This window comes from Mytilus edulis, chromosome 3 (assembly GCF_963676685.1).
Source record: "Mytilus edulis chromosome 3, xbMytEdul2.2, whole genome shotgun sequence".
NCBI classification, from domain to species: Eukaryota; Metazoa; Mollusca; class Bivalvia; order Mytilida; family Mytilidae; genus Mytilus; species Mytilus edulis.
In genome coordinates, this window is record NC_092346.1 from 7,044,383 (window position 1) to 7,052,172 (window position 7,790).

Sequence of the window (7,790 nt, forward strand, 5' to 3'; positions counted from 1 at the left end):
AACAAATTTAATGTGAAACTAGTGTACATTACATAAACCAAATGTAAACATGTTTATTGTACACGGCATTTGGTGTGAACACGGCGTAAGCCATTACAAGGTCTACAGTAGAGAGAACATGACAGTCCTTATTAGGTCTACAGTACTAAGAGCATCAGTCATTGAATGAATGAATGAATGAATTCTTTATTTGCAAAGCAGTAGTTACATGCTATAGCAACACAAACATATTTACATTGTGACACACAATAAACAACAGAGAACAATATAATAAGATATTACAATAGAAAAATTATCAACTTATTAGATGTGATCTAATCTGCCAGGCAGATTTCAAATAATTACATAATTTTCCAACTAAAGATCTAGATTTTGTTTGATACAGATACATAAGTTTTGTCACATTTGGCCACAGTAGGGGGAACATGATAGTCATTATAAGCAAAAAAATAGTGCATAAATGAAAGTCTGCATGAGGTCTATATTAAGACGAACATGAGGAACAATACCAGGTTAATTATTAGGTATACAAGAGTGAGAACATGAGAATTATCATAAGGTCTACAGTTATTAGAACAGAAGTCATTATTTGGTTTACAGTATTAAGAACTTGACGGTCAGTATAAGGTTAACTGTACTAAGAACTTGGCAGTTATTATAATGTTAACAGTACTTAGAACATGACAGTCATTATAAGTTCTACTGTACGAAGAACATGCCAGTCATTATAAAAAGTAAAATCACAAAACCTTCGAGAAAAATTCAAAACGGGAAGTCCCTAATCAAATGGCAAAATCAAATGATAAAACACATCAAAACAAGAATAGGCAACAACTGTCATATTCCTGACTTCGTACAGGCATTTTCAAATGTAAAAAATGGTGGATTGAACCTTGGTGTATAGCACTAAACCTCTCACTTATATGAAAGTCGCATCAAATTCCGTTATTTTTACAACGATGCGTGAACAAAACAGACATCATTGGTAAAATAGTAAAAATAAAGTTACAGCCGTCAATCTAAAAACAAACAAACATTTACAAAAAGCATCTATCAAATTTAAAAAACACATTCAATGTTTAACGTGTTTGGCGTCAGAAAATGTAAACATCACATAGGAAGAAATTTGTTCAATGTTTACTCAAAACAATTATAATTTCACTTGTGAAATGGTGGTGTGCAGGGTTAAAAAATCAAAAGTCGTGTAAGAATTAATTTCATAAACAGACCGAGATTCAAAATTATCCAGAAATTCATAAGAATTTTTAAGAATCCATTTTATGCTTAAACAAATTTTGTCGTTTGTCGTTCAAAGTATTATCAAATTTATAATAGAACAATAACATAATGACATATAATAAAACAATAACATAATGATGAGATCTTTAAAAGTACAGAGTCACGTTATAAGAACCAAAAAAAGATGCATATACAAAACACAGTAAGGTATACAGAAAGCAGAAGATAAGTTATTATTTGCGTTACAGAAAGGATAACATATGAGAGTCATTTCTAGGTTTACAATTGGGTAAAACATGAGAGTCATTATAACGTCTACAGTAGTGATAACATGAGTCATTATTTGTTCTACAGTTCTGAGAACATGCCAGTTATTATAAGGTATACAGTAGGCAAAACATGAGAGTTCGTATTTTCTCTACAGAATGGATAACTTATGAGTGTCATTTCTATGAGTACACTGGAAGAGTATGAGGGTTATCATAAAGTGACCAACATTACTAAGAAGATGATAGTTATAATAAGGTCTGCCGTAGTGAGAACATGAGAGTCATTATGACGTCTACATTAAGCAGAACATGAAAATCATCATAAGGTCTACAGTGCTTAAAGGGAAATCACACTATTGTTTATACGCATCGCTCTCGGCGCCGCTATAGTGTCGTAACCGTATTATGACGTCGCCTTTTTCGAGTCCGCTGATTTCTAAAAAAACGAATGGACGTTTCACGAAAGCAGGAGAATGCAAACGACGTATTGATTTAAGTTGAAAAATGAAAATGCTATACGAAACGGACAATTTGTTTGAAGCTGAAATCAATGAACCAAGACAGTTAGACTCGTGTATCTGGATACCGGGGGAGAGGCGCGTTTTTGAACCATATGAAATGGACAAACAGCTAAAAGCAGGTTGTGAAGACTGTGAATTGCCACTTCAGTTTACAAACGTAACCGAAGAAACAAAGTGTGGTCTAGGGTGCATTCTGTTTGTGGCATGTTCTTGTGGTGTGATAAATAAACTTTACTCCGGAAAGGTCCATTATGATGCAAAAAAACAGAAGACAAGACCAATCTTTGATGTAAATTCGAAAGCAGCAGTAGGTAAGATAAATCGGTAAACGAAATGAGTGATTCAAGTTTTAAAAATAATGTTAATACTTTTCCTTAACTCTTCACAAAACAAATGAAAACGTTGTCTTATTGTCACTAATGCCACATCTTCTTATTTCTAATAAGAAAAGAAGAGAAATATCAGAATAAAAAGCTCAACAAAAATGCAACTACTACTTGAACTGGCTGTTCCTTTGTCCAAACAAACAGTTTATTTATAAATAACATACTGCATGTATATATTAATGATACTATAAAAAAAACTGACCATCAAAGTATTGTTCTATGAATAACATAGTTTTTTCAACTATTCCCCAAATATTACATTGTCAAAAGCTGTCACATTTACCAGTATATTTTGAATTCGTACGTTGTGAAAACAAAGAACATTTTGTAATTGATAAAATAAAAAAAATTAATGTCAGAGCATACCAATAACAAAATTTAAGATTACATGTAATGACAATGATATATTTGTTTGTTCAATGAACAGATTATATAACCATGTCTTTTAAACTATACTATACTACTACAGATTTTATATATTTTTTGAATGCAAACATAAACAATATTATTTGAGATGACCTTAACGTACATTCTTCAATTTTTCATTACAAATTCATTACAAATTCGATTGCGCCACGGCATTTTTAAATGAAAAATGAAGAAGTTTTACAAATAACTGAAACAATTTTGCTACATTACGGCTATTGTACACATTTTACTGAGGGGGGATAGGACCTTTATCGGGACTCTGGAATCGGGTGTTTTTAAGCTCGGAATTTCGGGATCCGGGAATTTTTTTTTCGAATTTGGGATGTCGGGAATTAGATTTATATAAACCCGAGACCTCGGGACTTCAGGTTTTTAAGCTCGGTATTTCGGGATTAGGACCCTCCTACCACCCTCTACACTTTTTAAAATGAATAAACAATGTGACCTCCGACGCGTAACATGAGGATTAATACTTCAATGGCAGGTGTCCTGGTGACCGTCGATTTTCATTGGATTGGGTTGTGTGAAGAAGACGGCGATTTTCGGAGTGAGACTTTTATTGTTTTCCAGCATAGGACCGAGCCCAATATTTTCATGTGGTTTCTTAACCATGACAATGAGGTCAAGGACAATGGACATGTGACAGACGGAAACTTCGTAACATAATGCATTTATTTGCAAAGTATGAATCATCCAGGTCTTCCATCTCCTAAAATGTAAATATTTTAAGAAGTTATCTATCGCCGCCGCCGCCGGATTACTATTCCTATGTCGAGCTTTCTGCGACAAAAGTCGTCGACTCGACAAACACATATTCGTTGTCCGGTTTTTCATTCTAAAAAAGAAACACGCGTCTGTATACCTAATTTTCCCCGAGAACAATAATTCCTTCTTTGGGTGAATAGTTTTAAATACATCCCAATAAAGGGCGTTTTCCAAATCGGCCCAGGTATCATCCCAAAAAAATATATATCAACCCTCGAATAAGTCTCGAGTTGATATTGGTCGAGGGATGATATCCGAAATGATATGGAAATGGACATGCATTAAACTTTGATAATTTTATCATATACTAACGACGCACTAAAGCAACCATATTCTGATAGGTTTTTAAGTTATTGATAGTTCGCTCCCACTCATTACACACATATATATATATATATATATATATATTTATATTAATCTAGAATAGCAATGCAAGTATAATTTTCAACGTATGATGCACATCAAATTTAAAGTATATCTAAGACTCGATAATTACTTTTATAGCGATGTATGACACTGGTCTTGGACCTGCAGAAGTCAACAGATATTTAGCTAATTTAAATATAAATGGGATGTCACAATCTGCTTTCAAGAAAAGAGAAAAAGAAGTGTACGAGCCTATAAGAAAAGTTGCACAAAATCCACTAGATACCTCTTTAGAGGAGGAGAAGAGCAAATCTCCAGTAATAGAAGATAGGTATGTACGTGTATCAATTTTACAACCACATGCAGTCAAACACCATACTAAGTAACGACATAAACGTTACCAATTTCAATGCACAAGATGCGGATTTTAACAAGTGGTTTCTCGTCAGTAATGCTCGCCGAGATCAAAATATGTGAAAACAGAAACTTTTACAACTGTTGACGTGGGAAAATCAAATACAAAATAACATTAAGTATAGCTTAATCCGAATAAGGATAAATACTTAAACTTTCAAATGTGTTAAAACGCAAGAATATTATCAGTGCTCATTCGTTCTTATTTTGCACATTGATTTACTCAAGTGGGCTAAGAATCCAGCGCCCACTCGTTATTCTTTGCATTCAACTGTCCTTTTCATTGGCACAAATGTACTCGGCATAGTGAATAATTTGGGTTTGTTTAAAGCTTACTAATCGGTGTGAGACAGGGCTCCGCGTTGAATGCCTTACCTTGGCCTATATAATTGCTTACATCGACGACATTCTGTCTGTGAGATGAATGGAGATATGTCTCATTGGCAATCATACCACATCTTCTTAGTTTATTAAAGACAAATTTATTACAGTTTGCTTTTCTTTTAAAGTCCAAGTTAGATAAAATTAAAAAAAAACGGAAACGTTATGATAATCATGGGACAGGGTGTTTTTTTGTTTGTTTTTTTTTTTATATAATGTTTTTTTCCGATAATGAGTTTTCCAATTATTTGTAGTGAAAATGGTGAAGATGTTAGTCTGGTAACTGTCAAGTATAATATGGGGTGGCAAAAAAGAGGCTCTGGTAGAAAATACGACTCCAAATCAGGCGTTGGAACTATGATCGGCGACCAAACAGGAAAGGTTGTAGGAAGGGGCATTCGGTCTAGTGATTGTAGAGTTTGTACCTTTTGGGAGGCAAAAAATGTTGAGCCACAGGAACACAAATGCACCCGCAATTGGTTTGGTTCTGCAAAGGGAATGGAACCAGACGTCGGTGCAAGACTAATAGAGGATATTGAAACAAAAAATTGTCAGGTTTCGACTGTTATTATGGATGACGACACTACAACTATGGCACGCATAAGACAAACAGTCCAACATCCTATACAGAAATTAAGTGATACGAATCATATCAAATCACAATTTAACAACAAATTATGGAACTTAAAGAATACCTTTAAAAATGATTTGACTAAACCTGCAATAACCCATCTAAATACTAGTAGGTGTTTTTCTTACGCTCTCTATTCCAACAAAAATGATCAGGAATCCATGGGTAATGACTTACAAGCTATTGTACCTCATCTTTATAAAGAACATGATCTCTGGAATCAGAAATGGTGTTCATACAAAAGAAATCCTAATAAGTACAAACCCACTGTATCTCTTAATAGCCTCCCTCTTCGCCAAAAACTTGCTGAAATCATTGGGGGAATACACCTCCGGTGACAATATTAAGAAAATATCCCCCTGTGCATCAACAAAAGAGGTAGAATCTTTTCACAGCATGCTAGCCAACAAAGCACCAAAGGCGAAACATTTATGCTCGTCATCAAGTTTAGAATGTCGGGTTGACTGCACTGTTGCCCAAAAAAATATATCGTATGGTTATATATCACAGGTATACGAAGAGTGTGGTCTTTCACCAGGTAAAATAACAGAAAAATCGTCAGAAAAACTTACGGATAAAAGAAAGTACCAAAATGATTACAAGAATTCAGCCGTTAATAAACGGAGAAAATTATTTCGAAAACAGATAATAAAAGAGAAGGAAACAGTAGTGGAGATAAAGGAAGGTGACACGTACAAAAAATCTATTGATTTAGAACACCCGACCCTAATAGACATTGATTTTATATCTGATCCCGTTACAACCCCTTTGTTAGACACATTTGATGTCAAAATTGATAATATGTCAGTTGTTTACTTTGACTTAGAAACAACATCACTAGCCAATGATTGTGATATCATTCAAATTTCAGCTATTGAAAAGTCTACGGAATTTAATCAGTACATTACTCCATCACAGTGTATAAGTAGACAGGCATCATCGGTTACAGGACTATCAGTGTGGAACAACATACTTGTACATTATGGTCAGCGGGTTGATCAATGCATTCCACAAAAAGCATTTCAAAATTTTATATGCTGGCTAGAGAAATTTCCCTCTCAGATTATTTTAGTTGGACATAATTGCCGTCGTTTCGATGCCCCAAGACTAATGAGATCCCTGTCTCAATATAATTTAAGCACATCATTTCAAAAGAAAGTAATCGGCTTTATGGATACACTATCTTTTTTCAGGAACAAGTATCCCCATCTGAAGTGCCACAAGTAGGAATTTTTGGCTGAAAATTGATTACAAAAACAATACCAGGCACACAATGCTTCTGAGGATGTAAGAATCTTACAATCTATTCTTAACCATGCACAACCATCAGAAACAGAGATTTCAGAAAATTCTTTTAGTACAGAATCTCTAATCAGAAATATTGTTTCTGTCAAACAGACAAACCAAAGATATTTAACACTGCAAGGGCTTGTGGATAAAAAAAAATCATAACAAAATGTATGGCAAAAAAAATAGCCGAGAGTGGTCTTGATATGGCTCAACTGTTAGCAGCGTATCGTCGCGATGCGGTGTGTGGGATTCAGCGAATATTTTCTGAGAAAAAAATGACAATAGACCAAGAGTAACAGCATGCAAGCGTATAGCTTCCGGAATCTGTAGTTTTCTGTCCAACGGAGATAAGTAAATAAGGACGATCAGTTTAGACTGTCAGTTTTCTTACATCACATGAAACGTCAATACTTTAGTCTTCTATATATACAACATGTATAAATAATTCATCAAAAATTTAATTGCATATTATTATTTATTCGGCTCAACCTGTCGATTTAGTGAAAAGCAGTGTCATAATTCATTTTTCGATATGTTCTAGTTCTGAATATGCATTTAACTTGCCACTGGTATTTCTTCAAACTGCATGTCAATTAGATAACGGTTGTCCTAACTAGTATCGTGCCGACAGGGGACAGTACGACCTTCAATAACAACAAAAATATTTGGCTTTACAAGTCTCCAACAAGACAAATATTCAACACACAACACACATACATTTATGTAGAGGAATCTGATGTGCAGTGGTTGTCATTTGTTGATGTGGTTGTTTCTCGTTCTCGTTTTTCATATAGAGTAGACGGTTGGTTTTTCTGTTTGAATGATTTTACATTAGTCGTTTTTGGAGTCCTTTATAGCTTGCTGATAGGTGTTGGCCAAGGCTCCGTGTTGGAGACCGTACTTTGATCTATAATTGTTTACTTTTATAAATTGTGACTTGAACGGAGAGTTGTCACATTCAGTGGCACTCATACCACATCTTCTTATATTTACTTACAGAGTACTGCTAAACTGTAACATTTAGGTCATTCTTATGAAAGGGTATTCAATCCATAGATATATATAATTTTATTTTTAGTGCAACCTGATATAACATTTT

General features: G+C 34.3%; 1 pseudogene; it reads left to right on the forward strand.

Moving 5' to 3' along the window:
• The first annotated feature begins 5,215 nt into the window (after window positions 1–5,215).
• On the forward strand, window positions 5,216–7,133 carry LOC139514750 (uncharacterized; annotated as a pseudogene).
• Window positions 7,134–7,790: the final 657 nt, after the last annotated feature.